Raw genomic sequence first — 21,678 nt, 5'->3', positions numbered from 1 at the left:
GGGTGGTTTAATTGTTGATTTTGATGCAAGGACATAATTATAGAAAGAACATTGAACGTAAGAAGCATGAACAGGGAAAAGCTCTATACTGTGACTGACCTCTTGGCAGTAACCAAGAGGTAATCAGCACATTAAGATGTAATCTTAATGTGATCAGTAATCAGCACATTAAGATGTACTGGGACTGGACACTTCAGATCAGAAGACTGTACTAATCAGGGCGCCCAAAACAAGGAAGGAACAGTGTTGCTTTCACAATCAGGAAGAATATAACAAAGATGGCATACCAAAAGTATTGCAAAGAATAAACATGTGGTTTGAATTTAACGGTTTGGCGTTGGAGAGGAAATGACACAGAATTTACTAACGTCACCTGTACCGCAATGTGGCATATAGTTAGCTACAGAAGTCCATTGCTACAAATGATGGAGTCGGGAGTGCAGCAGTCAAGAAATTTAACCAATAAAGGAATATTGTTATTTAGAGCAGGGGTCTCCAACCTTGGGAACTTTAAGACTTGTGGACTTCAACTCCCAGAATTCCTCAGCCAGCTTGGCTGGCTGAGGAATTCTGGGCATTGAAGTCCACAAGTCTTAAAATTGCCAAGGTTGGGGACCTCTGATTTAGAGAATATAGCACGATTTCAGCCGAAACACCCGCACTGACTTTCACTCATCCCAAGTACAATTCAAAGTGCTGCTGTGATGGTTAACTTTTGTGAATGGTTAGGACCGGACTCCGTGAAAAACTGACCTCTCCAGATTAATCCGCCACCGTATTGGGATCCACTTGAGAAGCCACAGCATCGATCTCCTTAATTCTGGGAGTCGGAAGTCCACACGCCTCAAAAGTGGCCAAAGTTGAGAAACCCTGCATGAAACGCAAGAAGGAGGCACCACCGCAAGATGCTTGGCGACCTTGGCCAGTTTTAGAAGGGGGGTGGGGATAGATAACTCCGTCAAAGGGTGTCAGGCACAGCTCACTCTCGCACGGAGAGCGGGGTGGCGGGGGAAAGAGAACCGACAACTCGCTTCCTGCTCCTTTCCAAACAAGAGTTTGCTGCGCGATCCCCGCCCTCTTTGCTCACTGCCAAAACGCACGTGTTGTCTCCAGCTGTGCAAGGCACCCCGGGGGGAAAACCAGCACCGACGTCGGGGGCTATAACACGCATGCGTGCTGCCAACGCTTTTTTTTTTCCCCTTTTCTTTCTTTTCCTCTCGCTAGTGCAGGGGTCGGCAACCTTGGCTCTTTTATGACTCGCGGACTTCAACTCCCAGAATTCCTGAGCCAGCGTAGCTGGCTCAGGAATTCTGGGAGTTGAAGTCCGCGAGTCATAAAAGAGCCAAGGTTGCCGACCCCTGCGCTAGTGCCTCCTTGGCCGCCAAGCTAACGTTCCTCCCCGCATCGAGATTTTAGACTATCCTTCTCTCATTGGCCGCCTTCCTCCCATCACGCGCATCTAGTCCACGCCCCCCCTCGGGTCTATTCCCCTTTCGAGCGCCAAGGCCTTGCGTCCCTTCCCATCTCGCGCGCCCTCGTTTCTTTACGGTTCCTTAGCTCGGATTACTTCCTTCCCTCTCGCCAGGCTTTTCGGGCGCGCGGGTAGAGCCCGTCTGCGCGCGCCGTCTCTCTCTCCCTCCTCTCCCTCCCTCCCTCCCCCCCCCCGAGGGCGCTGTGTTCTGTCAGCGTCTCGCCCGGCTCCAGTCTCCCGGCGGCTCCGTTAAGCCGCGTTGGGTTCCTGCTTCCGTCTTCTCGCCCCCTCCCTCCTCTCGCCGCTGCTGCCTCCCCCGCCTTCTCCTCAGGCGCGCCGCCTCCCGCTTCCCCCTCTCTCCTCCGTCAGACCCCCCCCTCCCCGGGCAACTGCGGGAGCTTCGCCGGCGCGGAGACCGAAGCGGATTTTAGGTAAGGTGAGGCCGCGTCGAGGGGAGATTTCCCGAAAACTTGAGAAGGATGCTCCGCTTGGGGCTGTGAGGTGGCTTTCTCTCGCTTCGAGCCGGCTCTTCGCGGTGGGCCCGGCGTAGAAGCAAGCGGTTTATTCAAGGCGCCGGCTGGGGTGCGTGCGCGCGCGCGCGCGCGTGCGTGTGTGTGTGTGTGTGGTTGTGGAGGTTGTCTCTCGTCAGCGAAGGCAGGATAGGAAGAGGAGATGCGTGCGGGCTCCGCCAAGGCTGCCGAGCTCTCCCGGGACGGGATCCTGAGGGAGGGAAGGAGGGTTGTCAGCCCAGCTTTCGGGCCTGGATTCCTTGAGAAGGCAAATGGGGGCGCTTGAGGCCAGAGAGATAAAGGTAGGTAGGTGACTCGCGAGCAGGAACGCTTACGGTTGCTATGTGGGCGCTGAATCCCGGAAAGCGGCTGCGGCTCAAGGAGCCCGGCGCCTAGAGAGGGGAAGAAAAAAAAAAAAAGAACCGAAGCTTCAAGCATCATCCGTACAGGAGGCGCCTGGGAGAGTCGCGTCGAGCTCCGCAAAAAAACACAAAAAAGCCGGAAACAATCGGCTGCCGGTGTGCCAGCTGCGTTGTGCGGCTGTGGAGAGGGAAATGCGCGCAAACGGAGGGATGGGAAGGGAAAGCTGGGGGGGGGGGGGCTGCAGAAAAAGCGCCCTAAGAAAAGCTTCGGAGCTTGTTCTCGTCCTTTTTTTTTTCTTCTCTCCCGCGTCCCCGAAAAAGAGAAACCCTAAAGTCAGGAAATGCATCTGGTGGGGTGGCTAGCGAAAGTGAAATGGGTAATTGTTCGGAACGACGAGATAAAGGGTGTAATAATCGATACCGGGCTTTTCTTTTTTGGGTGATTCACATTAAGAAACTTAGGTTGAGTTTCATCAGTATTCACGGATGAATTGCGGTTATACCTATTTTATTCAGTGATCTAACCCTCTTTGGACAAGATGCTTTTGTGCTTCGTGTCATTAGATCTGTTTGTCTTTGGAGGTCTTTTACTTTGAATTTAAATTGTGCTATCTGCAAAGTGAACCTACCTAACACGCTGAACTGATTTTTCAATAAAACCTGCTGCTATGTATTTTAAACGTAAGACTAGATTTGTGTTTTTTTTTTGCAGTGGAGGGAATCGTGGCATGAAAATATCAAAGAATCATAAGTATTACATTACAAGGCCACATCTTTTTTAGGGTCACTGAACTAGAAAAGTTTTCAAAACCACTGTTGTCTGCTGATCTGAACACAGCACTTCAAAAGTAAATATGAAAGTATACACTCTGTGTAATTCACTTTGGACCTTAAGTCTGCAAATATTTACATGCATACTTGTCCATTCATACTTTGGGAGTGGTTCTTTTTAGTGGAATTATCAACACTAAAACAAACTGATAGTATGTGTCTGAGGAGCAGGTTGCAACTGTTTAGAATTTATATTAATACCTGTAAGATTTGGTTTGGGAATGTTTTTTTTAATTTAAATGGTTTAATGATGCCTATTATTGTTAATAACAATTACTGGTATTTCTTATAGAAATTAATAATTTTATGTCTTATGTATCCAAGTTTTAAAAATATTTAGACTTCAGCATCTAGTATGTGTGGGACGCGGTGGCTCAGCGGGTTAGGACGCTGAGCTTGTCGATCAGGTTGAATCCCGAGTGCCGCGTAGCAGAGTGAGCACCTGTTACTTGTCCCAGCTTCTGCCAACCTAGCAGTTCGAAAGCACGTAAAAATGCAAGTAGAAAAATGGGGACCACTACGGTGGGAAGGTAACAGCGCTCCGTGCGCCTTTGGCGTCTAGTCATGCCAGCCACATGACCACGGAGATGTCCTCGGACAAGCGCTGGCTCTTCGGCTTTGAAACGGAGATGAGCACCGGCCCCTAGAGTCGGAAACGACTAGCATTCATGTGCGGGGGAACCTTTACCTTTACCTTTATCTAGTATGTAAGCTAAAAGGATGGCAATTAATCTTGAAAGAATATGCCTTCAGGGCTGTTGCCATGTCATTCCAAAATTATATTGATTATAAAAACACATTTTAAATTTATTAAAAGTAGATAGTTATAGATCATTTCTATAGTTGCTGATAAAAGAGATCTTAGAACTTTATAAGAAACATGTTACCCATTAATTTAGTATATGGTTAACTGTTAACTTTGAATAACAGTTTTGTTTATGCATGCTTAAATCTATTTTAACTCCATATTTAACTTCTGCAGATATATATATACTTGAATACTGTAATGCCAAAGGAAAACCACCTTTCCCTCTTTCAGACGTAATTTTCATTGATTTCTCTGGAATTTATGTCTAGGTAAGTATGTACAGTATAGGACTGCCGATTGAATGTATATTTTTTTTTGGAATATTTATGCCATCCATTCCCCTGAGTCTTGTAAACTAGAGTAAGATGGAGTTTTGTTTCAAGTTCAATATAAAATACTGTATAATACATTTTTCCAGTGTTTATTTTAGGAGACTTGCTTGAGCTACATAATAAAATATATATAAGTGATGAGTTTTTATTAACATTGGTCAATAGCCACTTAGGCTGTCAAAAAAAGGTGTCATAAAATGGTCAAAGACCCCCTTGACAATGTAGGAATGCTGTAAGATTATAGGGCAGCTAATTAATTTACATACAATTGAATGTAGCAGGTATTTCTCCAGTTTGAAAGAAAGTTGTTTACTATTAGAACAAACATGAGTGTCAGAGTACATTTTGGTGTTTTGGAAATAAGGATAATATAAATGATTTCTTTTAAAATATATTATTTTTTGAGACTGAATCATCCCAAGACTTGAAAGAAAATGTGGATTTGTGGCTACTGTGGTGTTTATAATGAAAAAAGTAATTATAGTGTTAAGTTGGTCTGGAGGGGGAGCTAGTGCCAAAGCAAAAGAAAATTCAAATTTATGCTGCTATTTTTGAAACATAAGTTTCTTTCTAGCTTTATGATTGTATTGTTATAAAAATGTTTCTTGGCAAAGAAATCCTATGTAATTTATAACAGTAATATTTATATTATTGTATTTAATGCCCATTACAGTCAGTGCATTATTAATTAAAGAATTTGTATACAGTGTATTATACAATTCATAACAAGTTTGATTTGTCTGGATATTTCAGAACTCAATCTTTTATTTTTATTACCCCATCCCATTCCAATGGGCAACTACATTATATACTACATCATGATTATCAATTTCTTTTCAGAAATTCTCAGTTTAAAACTACTTTTTATCGAAAAGACTTTTATAAACTGATAACATGAACTTAGAATATATTACTAAAATTGATTCAGGTACTTGACTACAGTGCAACTTTATTTTTATTATTAAATATTAATAAATTAAATTAAATTAAATTAAATTTATTGAACATGCAGCTTAAACTACTTCCTGGTTAACTGACTCATCTCTATATCTGGGTAAAATATATGATTTCCACGGATGTATTCTGTTAGAAAGCAACCATTTTTTTAAAAAATAATAATCTTCCAGATGCCACAAAGAAGGTTGGGAAAATATCACTGTCTACCCTTCTGTTTTATTCCTCTTTGGAGGAAACGTAATAATTTATGGTGATATGATTAGGATCAGCATCAGTGTAATAGAGAAGCTAGAGCAACTGGGGGGAGGACTTATGTACCTCCATTCCTATGTGCTCCTTTTTTATTTCCCCTTGTGGCTGCAGGTAGCAGAGGGGAGTAAAAAAAATGATAATATTCCTATAGAAAATTTTGGGGGGGGGGCTCTTTCTATGGTTTTATCTCAAGTTTGAAGGGATACTTTCTATGACTTTATTTCAAATTCAGAGGGAGAGTTTGGAGATCACACCTGACTGTGAGAGTCAATTTTGTCCCAACCATCTGAGCTGTTATAAATTAAAATTGCTCCCTAATGGTTAGCTACTGGAATCACTGGACTAGTTTAAAGTGTTCTGACTCCTCCCTGACGCAGTTAGGTTTGTTCTGTGAACAGGGTCATCAGCTGGCATGTTGGAAGATGCAGAAGTATGTTCTTAAAGAGAGGCCAAACTAGGTCTGAGCTAATATTGCTCATTACTTGTTTTATTTTGATTTTCATTCAGATAACTTCTTGAATTTAGTTGGGCTTTGGTCGCAACATTCCTTATAGCTCTTTATTAAAGGACAGATTATTGAGTTGGCAGTAGTGGTATATTTGTATTAATCATTTGCTTAATTTGGTTTACTGTTCTTTTTAAGAGATATAATATTTATTGTACTGGCATCTTGGTTTTGAAAAGTGATCCTGAGGTACAGTAGAGTCAAAGTATTTACAGAAGGCATTAGTGAAGAAGAATCTTCATAATCAGTAGCTCTGTTGCTATCAATTCTGACTTCCATGAGTTGCATTAGTGAATGCTAGGATATCCCTATTGAATTTAGAAAATGTCTTTTAAAGAGCTGAATTAATTTAAAAAAAATAAAAGTTAAGTTCTCAAAAATGACTGACTTAATCCATCCCAATAAACAACTGGTTTGTCTTAATCATGTTTTTTTAAAGACATAGAGGCCTGGTTTATATCATTTAATGTGGTAAACAAGCCATATTTGGAATCGACTATAATTCTGAGCCAATTAAAACTTGTATCTAGTTAAGGAATCTTTTGATTTCTTCTCTTTTAAGAAATGTCTGTTAATTGGTTTTTCAGCTAAGTAGACACCTTTATTTGCACTTCCTTGAACCAAACAAGATTTTTTTTGGGATTGTATTACAGCTTAGTGTAGAGCAGGCATGTCAAACTCACGATGTCATGTGACTTTTCCCCCCCCATTGCCAGCAATGGGGAGGGCGGGGTTTCATCGTGATGCATCCGGCCCGCGCGGGCCAGCAGTTTGACCTGCCTGGTGTAGAGGTTTAAGTTCCAAAAAAAAGAGAAGAATATTTGTAGCTCAAGGTTGAAATGAAGGTCCTTGGTGCTCTTTGAGATTAAGTTGCTGGCCTAGAAACCCTTCCTTAGCAGGTTGGTGACTTTGGCCAGTCACTCTTTTTCAGGCAGTCACTGTTGTTGTAGGGAAAATAGGAGAGGAAGAAGAACTATATACTTTCTCCACCTTGAGTTGCTTATAAATTAATAAAGATGGGATAAAAAAATCTTTTAAAAAAGATGTAATTGTAGGTACTATAGGAGTATATCTACTTGGTCTGGAGTACCATTTTGCCTTTAAATCCAAAGTGCTGCACAGTCCTTATGATTAAACAATCTTATTTTCAGTGTGCTCCACATATGGAAGTAATCCAACCTTAATAACATTAACAGGTTAAAATTATACAAAAACAATATCCATATACATTATGATGCATATACAGTTACAGTAAAAATAATGAACACTAATTTATAACCATAACATTCTAAATTTATAAGCCTGATTTACCTGCCATCTAAATTTACTACTAACATTTACAACAAAGCAGTCTTACTATTTAACTTTACTAATTGCCATTCTCAACATATGCTTACAATATTTTCTACCAGTTAGTTTACTTATTAAATAAGTTTTAAAACATTTCTTAATATTTGAAGTTATTTGTTCTTATGCTTTCTTCAGAGCAGTTAAATCAACCCTCATACGTCTGCCTTGTTTGCTTTATGCAAGAGTAAGGTAAATTACAGGATTACAGCTTTTACAGTTCCTTCCTCTTAACCATAATGACTGAAGCTGATTGGAATTGAAGTTAAAAACACGTAGAGGTCACCAGATGTGCATAGAGTTTTGGCTACTTACTGTGAACAAGCCAGTAAAATAACTTAAAGGTTTTGTCTTATGGTTCCAATTAACTAGGAAAGTACAAAACCTGAATTGTTCAGGTGAATAGGAATCTAAACAAAGCAGAGACAGTTCCAACTGGCTTTGTATAACTTGTGGCAGTAAGAGGACTTGGTAAACCTGAACTCCTTACCATTCTGGTTTACCATTTAATCCCATGTTTTTCATTATGTAACAGATATTCTTAAATGTTACTTTAGATACGATACTTTTCTAGGCTCTCATTTTCTTTGCTATCTCTTTTATGCAAAATATAAAATTATGTGCCAAAATACAGTATTTATTACAAATAATAAAAAAGCTTAGAAAATTCAACCTTGAAAACAATGGACAGGTTTTAGTCATTATTTACCAAGAAAAAATAGCCATGAAATTGTATAATGTATATACTTTTCCTCACTCCACAATGCTAGCACACATTAGTAAGCCATATAACCATCTGCCACATTAAAAAGTGGGGAACTATTGCCATCTGTTAAAGAACCTGGGGTATAATGTTAAAAAAGGCTAATAATTTAATATAAAAACTTATCACATAAGCTAACCAATTTTAAATGAAATAGTTAATATAGCTTCTGCAAAATGTCATGATGATACTGGTTTATTGTTGAACATTTTATTTACTTGGAACACTTGAGCATGCCAAATATTGTGAAATCAGAATAATTGTTCTGAGTGTTCTGAAGTTTTGTTCTAAGTGCAGGATTAAAGATTCATTCTTATGTCTATGACTGTGTCCCACCCTCAAATTCCCCTCCCCTCCAAATTTTCAGACTATGACCTTGAAAGTGTATTACACAATAAACAGGTCCCTATTCCATCTGTCATCCCTGGTTTGGGATAATTGAAGAGCAGATATGAGAATGATAGAGAATCAGTTAAGGCAACCATGTCATTTAGCAGTCCAGGTGACAAACTACAGTCCTCAGATTACAATGGCAAGTGGTGCTAGGATTGCCATCGCTAAGTGATGTGGTCAAATCAAATCCCTTTATTACAATCTTTGGCCAGCCTTTATAGTAAAAAATAGAAATAGTTTGACACAATAATTTATTATTGGGAAAAGAAAAAAAACAATTGGACAATAAAATGACATATCTGATTAGGTTTTATGCAGTTGCATAACTCGGTGAAGATATTTGGCCACCTGATGTGTGGGGCTAGCCTCCCTTAAAAAGTAATAAACATAAAATTTATGGCCCTCATATTTGAAAATCATTGGAGAGAACAGAGCATATCTTCGGGCATCACGAAAAGGATACCATATGAGGACATGTGCATGAGTTTCTACCATCCTGAATCCACAAGAGCAAAGTCTCTGCAAATAAGGAGTCCCATGGAATCTTCCCACCAGTACAGCTGATAGGAGGACATCAAAGCCAGCTCTGGAAAAGACCCATCTATATTTGCTTAGATTTAGATATCCCACGGTAGAGGACCTGTGACTGACTAGCATTTGGTGATAGAATTCAGTGGTATTGGTAATAACATTTTGATGATCAATGTCCCTGATTTTCTCTTTTACTATTGATTTGGCCTTCTCCAGGGTTAACTGGTGTAAATATTCATGAGAGATGCCAAGACAGCCAAGTTCTATTACACAGATATGGTGCCAATGAAATTGGTAGCTAGCTGTCTGACAACAGCAGAGGAATTTTTTCTGCTGTTGGAATATAATTTGCCTCTGTTGCCCATGAAATTTAATTATTGTTTGTATGCTCTTTTGCTCAGTAGAAGTGGCATAATTTACCTGGGCTAAATTAATAGGTATGATATCACATGACCATATTACATAGTGACAGCAATCCCGGCAGTCCAATTGTCATTATAACCCCAGAATGTACAAAATGTTAAGGAGGGAAAGGCAGGAATCCTGGGGAAAGAGAATAGGTGGTGCACAGATTCTGTGGCAAGTGCTGGGGAACATGGGGGGGGGGTTGGGGAGGGGGCGTAGGAGGGCCAACAGAGACCTGTGGCTGGTCAACATAGTCCTTGTGAGAAACTTAGCAATAGCACTGAGATTTATATACCACTTCATATTGTTTTACAGCATTCTCTAAGCAGTTTGCAGTCAGCATATTGTCCCCCAACAATCTGGCTCCTCATTTTACTGACCTTGGAAGGATGGAAGGCTGAGTAAACCTTGAGCTGATCAGGATTGAGCTCATGGCAATGACCTGAATTAGCCTGCAATACTGCATTCTAACCACTGTAGCATCATGGCTCCTAGGGTCTTAGCCAGGTCAGCTGAGATCATAGGAAGGACAGTGGAGCCTACTAGAGGATTAGGTGTTATGGAGTGAAAAATTCCTGGATTTTCATACTCTGCAACAAGTTCCTTAGGAGGAAAAGCAGGAGTGACTTGCTGGGGTGACTTGTGACTTTCCCTGCTGGCTTCGCGATTGACAAGTGTCAGTCATGTGATGCAGCTCACTGCAGCATCACAACTGCACACATCTTCAGCTAGAAATCACACACTTCTGTGTGATTTTTGCCTCTGGATGGTCAGCTACAGTGACAATTGGGTTCAAAGCCCATCTCTGAAGCACCTATAAAGCACAACTGTGAGAACAGCACCAAGTTCTATATTAAGATATAGAACTGTGAACCATAGCACAAAATTCACTGTTTCTAAACATTGCTTCCTGAGTGTCTCCATACCCTGCTAAGAGGAAAACTGGGATTTGTTGTCTAAGACTTTATTTTAATGGCCCGCATATGCCAGTATAACAGGGTCTATCTTATCCCACTAATAGAAATAAGAGGAGATACTAATTCTGTCATTTGCCGATAGAAATCTGAGTTTTATGCTTCTTCAGGCCACAGATTTAGCAGCTAATTATACCCATATCCAAAAATTCAGTTTAAAAATACAATAAATCACCAAACTGCAATCAATAATAATTAAGTCCTAAATAAAACAATACATCATAATTTTAACTGTCCCTCAAAGTGAAAGTCCTCAGCTAGATCCTAGAAATATCTTAGCACCAGCCAAAACTTAGCACCAGCCACATTTTCTGCTTGGCCTAGGGTAGAAATTTTCCTGCCAGATAACCAATACTGTCTCAATCCTGTACTGAGGATTAACTGCAATGAGAAAGAGGGTAGAACATCTATTTCATCTACTATAAAGATTTCTGTAATTGCTAGTTTGCCATCCTCTCAACAAGCTCTAAAAAGGGAAGGGAGTTCTTGAGGAGGATATGAATCATTGTCTTCTTCCACACAAGCAATATCGCTTTGTCTCCCAAATAAATATCCATTTTAGCTTAGATACAGCCAAGCTATCAGGTCCACAGATTATGGAACTATAACCTGGGAATCAGAACCATTTTCATTGTAATTAGTGCCTGATTACTCAGTATTTTGTTTTTAAAATAAATTGTTAAAATTCTTCATTGTGGATAAGTGAAAATTCATGAATTGTAATGTTCCTGTATATATTGTGCCAAATTCAAATGTGTGCACCATGCATGTGCATTGTAATGTTATGCTGCTGATGTTTTAGGTTGTTATATATAAACAGTATGTAGATTTTTTGAGCTTTTGCAGCAAGACTACTAAATGGAAAAAGTATACTGTACATGTGGATTAGAAAGAAACTTGAGCCAAGAGCCAGAAAAGTATAATTTTGTTGTTATTTCGTTGTGTGTGTGCTGTGATAATTTGTTAAAGGGAATCTATGAAGTTGTTGAAAAGAATTTGTGCTGGTGCAACTTTGCTGGACTGCAAGAAATTCAGGTTGCAAAAAGCATGCTAACTGTTCTGAATGTAGTAATGACAATTTTAAAAAGGTGTAAGGTTTTTGGTAAGTTTTTCTATAAGACAGCCTACCCAACTGTCTTCTCAGTACTTGCACTTTCATAGCCGTAGAATGAAAAGAGATTAAAAGGCTTGTTTCAAACTTCACTTGTTCATTATAACAGAATATGCAAAATGTTTCAAAGTTTGTTCTGTCAGAACACAGAACAGAGAAAATATTTGTATAAGTTATTTAGTGAGCACAGAATAAAAGCTTTTTTCATCTTGTGCAGATCCTTAGGAGACTTAAAGTAAATCCATCTGCCAGGAATTATTGCAACATGGATTAACCAGTATGTAACCTATGATATAGTTTTAATCTGAAAATGGGATTTCTTTTTCAAAAGTTTGTGTTGATCTTATCAATAATAAAATAAGGCAGCTACCATAGTAACCATAGTAATCTTTGAAAGGAAAAATATTATACTTAGTGTGACTGATAGTATTAGAAGAAAGAATGAATAGTATTATAGTATTAGAAGGAAATAACAGTGAGAGGTGCATATTTTCTTAGTATGTTGGTTTTACTTTTTATGTATTCAGAACAAGCATCCTGAAGAGGTGCTTTACATTGTGTGGAAGTATGAACCAAGCTTTCTCTTCAGTTAACTAAATCATGCTTTTAACCAGATGATTAAAGTATCTATGTCTTTTGTAAGGCTCATGAGGCTGTTTTGGAAATTACTATGTCTTCCTATTTGTGCATGTATGGATGAACAGATATTTTGCTTCCCAGAATGATATGTATATATACACATTTAGGATAGTTGGAAGCAGCTTTTGAAACAATTGTGTGAAACTTGGAAAAGACATGGATGCTTTAATGATTGAAGAGAAGAGCGGGGCTTACATTCTCATATAACATAAAGCATATATTTCAAATTATTTGCACAGCTCTTATATATTAGTATTGCTCATCTTAAGCCCTTGGAAGGTAGCTAGTTGAAATGTAAATAATAAAATACAGCATGCTGTTCCTTATCACTAGTATGCTTTGTTCTAAACACCTTTTAATAACAGTTGCTCTGGAGATGCTATGAGTCTTCTTGTCTCCCATAATTCTTACCATCTAAAATATTCTTGAGGGGAAGAAAAGCAGGTATTTCAACTTAATTACTCATTTTTAGGGAGAACAGAATCATTTTCTAGTCTATTCTAAAACCTTAATCTGTGTAATTTTAATGTTTTAATATTTTAATTATTTTTCTACTTGTTTTATAACCTGTAAGCTGCTCAGAGCCACCTTACAATAAATTTAATCAATATTTTTTTGCAGTAGGGCTATGCAGTGCTTTGAATTTAAAAGGAGAAATGTGGATGTGAAGATACATAATCATAGATATAGTACCTGTCAAACACACCTTAATCAAGCATGCCTTTTCCCAGGATCATAGGTGTAGTTGTGTGTAGCCTGGAAAATATGCATCTGCGTTAAGATGCTGCTATACTCATAAAGTAGTGCACTTTCCTAGTAACAATTTTTCTCTTGATTCAGATGTTGTTCTGCCCCATTTTGTATTACTATATTACTGTAATTTTAAGTTTTATTTTCTTTTATGGGGAAACAGTTACTCTCTCCTATATTGGTCTACAAACAATTAATGTTTTGTGAACATCTTTGCTTTTTTCTTATTATTTACAGTTCCAACTTATGACAGTGCTATGCAAAGGGTGGTCCTTGGATTTCCAGCCATTCCAGCACCCCATGGTCATGTGAACATGATCTTGATTTACACTTAAAACTGCTTGTCAAGCACCCCAGAAAATCAATGGGAAAGGCAGCAGGGAAGATTGAAAATCTCCTGCACATGTGCATCCTCTATCAGCCCCTCTGCATTCACATTGCGTTGGCCACTAACCCCCCCCACACACACACCCTCCCTGAAATGTGCCATGACTCTTGTGTACCCTCATACAATCTCCTTGGTCTGCGATGTGTCTGTTGTGCACCCCCATGCACCTTTCCTGAGCCACTTGGTATCTCACACATCTCCCTGACTCACATGGTACACCTCTCGCACATGCCCTCACAATCTGTGCACCCTCCACCTTGACTTTTGCCTCTCATACTTCGTCAATCCATGCTGCGCTGCTCACAAATCTCTGTGTATCCTTGCATACCACTTCACATCTTCCCTGGCTTCATGGTGCCTCTCATGCTTGCTTTTACCCCCTTATAATATTGCACCCCTCCCCTGCTCCTCATGCACATGAGATAGCAAAGATGGATAAAATTAAAAGAAGCAGAGAAAATATAGAATGAATTTGATGGAAATTGTTTTGATGAAGAATGGATGTTTTGATGAATAGATGAAGAAAGTTAAAGGAGTTTCCAGAAATCTAAGTGGAATTAAAAAGTTAAAATTATTGTATAAAGTGGGATGAAATTGAACTGAGAATGTATTGGAAGGAACATTTTATAATTTATTAAAATAATATTTTGAAGAATGGAATGGAAATATGTGCTGTAAATATTAGTGCCCCAGAAAAAAATATTGATGACAAAGAAATTCTAAATGCTCTGGGAATGTGGAAAAATGGTATGTATAGATGGTGCAACTAGAGAAATATTAATTCAGTTTTGCTTTGTTTATGGAATTATGGTGTGCCCAGTTTAATGTGTGTGTAAAGAATGCATCTGTGCCTGATAATTGGAAGAATGTTGTTTTTCACTTATAGGAAAGAATAGCAAAAATTAATGCAGGCAGTTGGAGGAAGTGGTACTTTGTTAAATGTGCCGGCGAAGGTATTTGGTAAATTTCTGATTTGAAGGTACCACAAGACATAGCAATGAGCAAAATTTGGAAAGACAGTTCTGCTTTTTGCTATGAAGGGAGAATTTTATTTTTTGGTAAGCCATTGAAAAACATGTGAATCTGAGAAAATTAGTTCATTGCATATTTGTTGATTTACACAAAGTGTCTGATAAAATTAATAGGCTTGAATTATGAAACCTTTGCATAGAGCTGAAGGTCAGTTCTTGAATGCAATAAGAGTAATACATAAAGGAAGTAAAGCACATGTGACAACAAATGGAATGCTTAGTGAATGATTAACATGGAACAGGTAAATAAGACAAGGCTGCATGATGTCCCTTTGATTATTTAATGTATTTATGGATATAAGAAAAGCTTGTAGTAATATTAATGATATTAGTGTTTGGAGTGTGAATGAACAAATATTTTTAAATGTAGATGATACCAAGTTGTTGACTGAAAATCCAGTTGATTTGCAGTGAATGATAGAGTGATACAGTGAGGAACATGAAACTGAAAATTAATATATTAAGAACCAAGGTAATTGCATTTGAAAATGGTTTGAACAGGTACAGCAGGGGTGTCAAACTCAATTTCATTGAGGGCCGCATCAGCATTGCGGTTGCCCTCAAAGGGCCAGGTGGGTATGGCCAGGGTGGGCGTGGCCTACTGGGTGGGCGTGGCTAGAGTGCGTATGGCCTACTGGGTGGGCGTGGCCAGCTCTACATTGTTCGCATCAAGGGTGCCTATGGGGGCCTGGGCGGGAGTGGGACAGATCTGAGGGTCTCTGGCAGGAGGAGGGTCTCTGGGCCAGGGCCAAGGCAGTGGGGGCCATTCCCTCACTGTTTCCAGGATGGCTTCGTGGGCCACATGAAACCACTTCGCGGGCCGCATCCGGCCCCCGGGCCTTGTGTTTGACATGTCTGAGGTACAGGTTCTAGTGAAAAATTCAATAGACTAATGGATATATGTACATTGGTAGAATGTTTTCAAGATGGGACAATGGATGAATAGATTTATAATATGCAAATGCTCATTGAGGGTAAAAAATGAATATTGCTGTAAAATGACTATGTATAAAAATTTGCTGCTACAGTACCCACTTTGTTAAGTAGAAGTAGGACTTCGAGAAGTCATAAAAGTAAATTTAGTTAAGTTTCATTCCAACAGGTATATAGTACTTAAAAACTGTGTATTATAAAAGGGTGAAGAAACCTGGGTGCTGAATGAATATACCGTAGGTTGAACTCAAAAGTGAGTGAACAAAAAGAAATATAACAATGTAATTTGGCCATATGGAAAGAATGAAGATCATATTGGAAAAGGATTATATGAAGAAAGGATGAATGAGTTTAAAGGAAGGGGAAGACTGAAAGCTATGGTGGATAGAGTTGATGAAATTCTGAAAGGGGGTTAGGTAGTTCAAAGAACAAAATGCAGTGCATGAAGTGGTATATGGAAATGGCAAAAGCAATGATAATTTTTACTGTCAGGAAAGTATAGACAGGTATAGCGAATGCTCTTGGTATAAAGTAATTGTAAGTAAATTTCTTAATGCCTTATCACATGTATTTTAATTTATTTGCCTTAAAATCTCTTTTCCATAATTATGTTTCACATAATATTGCTTTCTCTGAAAGTGAATACACTGATGATATATATGTATTTGATACATTAATTCGTTATTAGAAAGCATGTTTTTCTAAGTTGCTTTCTAAGTTGAAGTTGCTTTATTTAATCTTTAAAAATACTTGATTAATTTAGAATACCTCAAATATACTCTAAATGAAATCTTTGGAGAGTTAAAGCATTAAGAAGTAATTTAGGACAGATTATCAAAAATACATTATAGAAGAAATATTTGACTATGTCCAAATTATCTGGGTTTCATTGGCTGCATTAAACAAATTTCCTTTGATACGTTTGTGACCTCTGAATTTTTAATTTGTAGTATTCAAATTTAATTCAGACTTTTTTTGGAGTTCTTTAGGCGTATCAGTGAGGATTGGGATATATTTGGCTTTTTAAAACATTTTTTAATTCTCTCCACTTGCCCTGCTTAGCAATCAGTGATTCAAAAATATTGGTCTATGATAACTAAGTTAATTACAAGAAGGGGAAAACCATTATTAAAGAATTCTAGGTATTGCCAAATGTAACGTGCATGAATACTGAATTTAAAGTGTAAATTATGTTAATTAAATTTAATTTAAATTAGTGTGGGTCTATACATATGTGTATATACTATGGTTAGGTGTGTGTCATGTATATGTTCATACTGCTACTGCTGCTACTGCTAAGTTTGTAAGCCGCCCTGAGTCTTCGGAGAAGGGCGGGATATAAATGGAATTAAAATAAAAAAATAAAAAATAAAATGTTCCACTTTGAGAGCGAGCAACTAAATTTCATTTTTGCTGTGTGCCGTTGTGCCCACAGTAAAAAAAATGACAAGGTTATCTTATCTTATTTTAAAATTTTAAAAAATTTAAAGTACCAAATTCAAGATTTCTCTTAAACCTTTGGTCCTGTCTGCATGGCTCAATAGCATCTTGCATATGGAAATGAAGAGGAACCTTTCCTGTTTCTTCTTATGGTAATAGACTAGTTTTGGATTAAGGCTGCTTATTTGTGAGGTTGCTACCATAGAAAGGGCTGTGATGCCACACACGGATTCTAAATAGAATTTGAAATTCAAGGCAAAACAAGCCTAACGGCGAGCAAATATGGATTAATAATAAAGAATAATATCAAAGGGCTTAATGGAGAGGTTCCATAAAATAGTAAAATAAGAAGTAGGAAACTTAAATCATTAATCATTTTTGGTTAGGCATGATTACTGAAATAGCCACATAAGCAGATGTTAACAAATTATTGAAGTGAAAGCAGATTATAAAGTGTCCAAAACTAGGTAAATTAGCAATATGTGGCAAAAATAGCTCTATCCAAGTAAGTGATATACTTTGGGATAAAAATCAGTGTATCCTAATTTCATAGTCACTGTTGGGGTCTGAGATGTTAGTGGGTAATTGGGAGAATCTTGAAAGTATAGTGACTCAATTTAATAATTTGCTTTATCAAAGCCATGGTAGATTCATTTAAGAAAAAAAATGAAATAAAGTTGCCAATGCTATAAATCTTTATACTTCTTTTCCCCTATCTTTTGCTTTCTAATAAATTTTATAACAGTCAAATTCGCGACATCACGTGACGTTGCGAGACGTATTGGGACTATTTTGCTATTGCTGGCAATGGGGTGGGTGTGGCTTCCAGATGACATGTCCGGCCCACGGGCTGGCAGTTTGACACCAGTGTGATGAAAAACCACCTATGATAAGATTTGGCTCTTGAGGTAGTATTGAAGGTAGTAGTGTATCTATTTTGGTCACAGACTGTTAACAGTATTTGCCTAGATGAAAAGACAGGTGTATAGTCCCAAATGTCCCTTTTTTCAAACTGGATTAGCTTGCTTCATAAAGATGGCCTTTTAATCACCTATCAGTTTGCAGCACTAGACTGCCTATATTTGAATCTCTTTCTCCATTGCAGATTATACTCAGAACAGCCCCTCAGTCATGCAGGTAGACCTTCACTTGCCATTGTGAAGCTGAATTGAATTTCACACATAATTGCTTCCACCAATTTTGAGCTATATTTTAAGTATTCTTTACATGGAAATGGTAAGAACTACATAACTTGCAAGCAAGTTGTATTCTTATCAAAATCTGTTTATTTTTTCTTTCCTGCCTTCTTCAAGGAAAGTTCTGAAATGTAATAACAAACTAAATAGTCTTATCCAATTGACTGAATGGTATAAAATATACTCTGATAAGAACACAGAAGCCATTTTTTTCTTTCACTGCTTTTTATTGCTGCTTTAATTCCTTTATCCTTAGAATTTTGTAGGCTGTCTTTTGCTCTTAGAGAACTGGCAGGCTGTAAATGTAAGTAAAATGGAAATATAGGTTTTAGTCATGATTTGTTAACCATGTCAGTTTTTCAGGATCTGTTTTTCTGGATTAACTTTTATACTTTCTCTGGGACATCTTTAATTTTACTTTACTGTATTTATTAAATTATTTAGAACAGGGGTGTCAAACTCAATTTCATTGAGGGCCGCATCAGCATTGCAGTTGCCCTCAGGGGGCCGGGTGGGTATGACCTGGGTGGGCGTGACCTACTGGGTGGGCGTGGCTAGAGTGCGTATGGCCTACTGGGTGGGCATGACCAGCTCTACATCGTTCGCATCAAGGGTGCCTATGGGGGCCTGGGCAGGAGTGGGACAGATCTGAGGGTCTCTGGCAGGAGGAGGGTCTCTGGGCCAGGGCCAAGGCAGTGGGGGCCGTTCCCTCACTGTTTCCAGGATGGCTTCGCGGGCCGCATGAAACCACTTCGCGGGCCGGATCTGGCCCCCGGGCCTTGTGTTTGACATGTCTGATTTAGAACCTTATACCATACTATAAACTATAACAATTTGAACTATAAAATACACTATTATAAAACATCTCAGTCAATATGATTGCCAGTTGGGGACATTATATTGAAATATATGGCTAGGTTTGAACCAGTAAACTTTTTTAAAATTCTCAAATTTCTGATGAGCTGTAAAAATGCAGTTCATCTGCAGGTAGCAATTTGGGGGGAAAAAATCTGAGCTCCCTAATTTTTGTATTTGATGGTTTTAATGCTATTCCAGATTTTAAAAATATATTTAATTGACTTCCATGCTTTAGATATACCCTTCAAGTATTGGATATGCCCCCATCCAATGTCATCATAGTCTCACTTGATTACATACCAATCAAACCTGGTCATTTATTTCTGTTTATTAGTGTATGAAAAGAAATATAGGACAACATAAAAAATCTTTTAATTTTTTTTTTAATTTGTGGAATCTACACTTTGTAATTAAAGTCACAGGTCTGAGTCACTTGTTATTTTTCTATACTTATGTAGCAAGTAAAGCCAAACAAAGCTTAGGAATTAATTAAGAGAGACAACCTAGGAAATAAACGTCTTATAAGAAACAATAAAGATTCCTAATGAGCTGCAGTTGCAGTCTGACAAAGCTAATGAATACTATTTAAATTAGGATTATATTTTAAATTACCACAAAGCTTTCACTGTTTGGTATAGAATTATACCTTTTTACATTTTAGTGATCAGATTTTTTTTAAAAAAGCAAGATCTATAAGTGATAGGTTTGGTTAGAAATAAAAAAAAATAATGCTTTTCACTAGTTTAAGCAGTGAGGATTCCCTTGCTTTAAATCAGTCCATCCTGTTGAACACAATTACATGTGATAATTCAAGTATAGATGTTACTAGTCAGTGTGGGAGCTGGTACTTGATTTATGCATCATCTTTATGACTTTGAAAAATAATTGCTGTGTTATGGAAAAAATACTTGAACTATGTCAAGCACTTAATTTGTTTTTTTTCTTTTTCCCATCTCTATGGGGGATGTGAATAGGTGGGTATTTGTGGCAAATCTTAACTTAATAAGTAGTTACAGCCATCTGCAATTACTTCCCCAGGGAGAAAACACCCAGACTATGCAAAGTTACCTTGGGCAGCTGTGTCATTCCCCATTCCCTCCATTTCCTAGTAAGTTTCCAGTTGACTAGTGCAAACTGCCAGCCCACGGGCCGGTTTCATCAAACTGAAGTTGCGCCCACCCCACTGCTGGCAATGCAAAAAGAGTCATGATATGTCATGACACGTCATGTGACATGGCGAGTTTGAAACCCGTGGACTAGTGTGATTTATTCTTACAGAGGTTTTTTATATCTTCCTTTGATTCTTTTTGTGTCTACTTCATAAACAAAACATGAAGTAATATAGAATGAAGCCATTTTAAAAATACTTACCATGAGTAAATGTAGGACAAACTCTTGACTCAGTTCATACGTTTTTTAGAGTTCATGGTAACAGATTTAGTTAGTTTGGGGACACTGATTAAAAATGCTTTATCATAAAACATAAACATAAATTAAAAACAATATAAAATAAATTATATAGGTAATCCCTGAGTTACAAGCATTTACTTAATGCTCGTTCAAAATTATGTGATGAGCGCCCCCTAGTGCTTATGAGCAAGTCCCAAAGTTATGAACATTGCAGCACCACTGCAGTTGAGCGACTGCAGTGGCTTTGCAACATTCACCCTGGTTATTCCCTCTCTCCCCACTCCCTGCCCCGGGTCTCCCTCGGCACCAGGCCTTCAATACTCACCCTACAAAGATCAAGATCCTTTGCTTTCTTGGCTGCTCCAGGCCTTTGGTGCATTCGCTGAGAATGGAGGCCTAAAGTAACACAAGATCACGCGAGATCAGTGGAATGAGATCTCATGGTACTTTAGGCCTCTGTTCTGTGCAACAGAGAACAGAACTGAAACTGGGGGACACTTCCACGTGCCTCTGAAGGCTAAATCCTGGTGTCAGAGGCCATTTCCAGGCCACTGCCGCCTGGATCTGAGCCCAGGGGCCATTCTGTGCCCCGCTGTGGCCCGATCCAGGCTCTGGAGGTGTTTTCCAGACTGCTGCTGCCCAGCTCTAAGGTCAGGGAAAACTTCTGTGCCCCCCCCCCTGCAGCCTGATCTGGGATCTGGAGGCATTTTCCAGGCCTGATCAGGCCACCAGGGGGGAGGGTGCGGGCTGTGGAAGTGTTCAGATCTGGGTGGCATTGGCCTGGAAAAGGCCTCCGGAGTGCAGATTGGGCCACGGGGGCCCACAAAAGTGTCCCCCAGCTCATAACCGCTTGGAGGCGGTTCGGGTCTGGATGGGGAGGAACAGGCTTCGGCTCAACCCTGAGAAGACTAAGTGGCTGTGCGTGCCGGCATCTTGGGAAATTCAGATCATTCCATCTCTTACTATGGGGGGTGAGTTATTACCCCCCGTACATAGGGCTCGCAACTTGGGAGTCCTCCTAGACACAGCTTTCTTTAGAAGATCATATAGTAACTGTGACTAGGGGGGCCTTCGCCCAGGTTCGCCTGGTGCGCCAGTTGCGGCCCTATCTAGACCGGGATGCCTTGCGTACAGTCACTCATGCGCTCGTGACCTCTCGGTTAGACTACTGCAACGCTCTCTACATGGGGCTGCCCTTGAGGACCACTCGGAGGCTCCAACTGATGCAGAATGCAGCCGCGAGAGTTGTGTTGGGGGTCTCCCGATACTCCCATGTTACACCTCTGCTCCGCGAGCTGCATTGGCTACCAGTTGCCTTCCGGGTGAGATTCAAGGTGCTGGTAATGACCTACAAAGCCCTACATGGCATGGGTCCGGAATACCTTAGGGAGCACCTGTGGCCGGCATCAACTTCCCTCCGCCCAGTGCGCTCCCACAGAGAGGGCCTCCTTAGGGTGCCACCGGTCAGAGAATGTCGACTGG

The 21,678-nt window shown here is 39.3% G+C and overlaps 1 protein-coding gene across 3 annotated transcripts in view; it reads left to right on the top strand.

Moving 5' to 3' along the window:
* Window positions 1–1,714: 1,714 nt before the first annotated feature.
* FUT8 (fucosyltransferase 8) overlaps window positions 1,715–21,678 on the top strand; it is a 119,161-nt gene continuing 99,197 nt past the window's right edge. The window contains exon 1 of one of the 3 annotated variants that reach the window (XM_083349036.1): window positions 1,715–1,907. The gene's annotated coding sequence lies outside the window, so the exon portion shown is untranslated. Of the gene's footprint in view, window positions 1,908–2,038; window positions 2,283–4,149; window positions 4,251–21,678 lie in introns of those variants that run through there. The other 2 variants (XM_083349037.1, XM_083349035.1) reach the window with 2 other exon arrangements.

This window comes from Vipera ursinii, assembly GCF_947247035.1.
Source record: "Vipera ursinii genome assembly, chromosome: 1".
Lineage (NCBI taxonomy): Eukaryota > Metazoa > Chordata > Lepidosauria > Squamata > Viperidae > Vipera > Vipera ursinii.
This window is presented reverse-complemented; position numbering and strand designations above follow the sequence as displayed.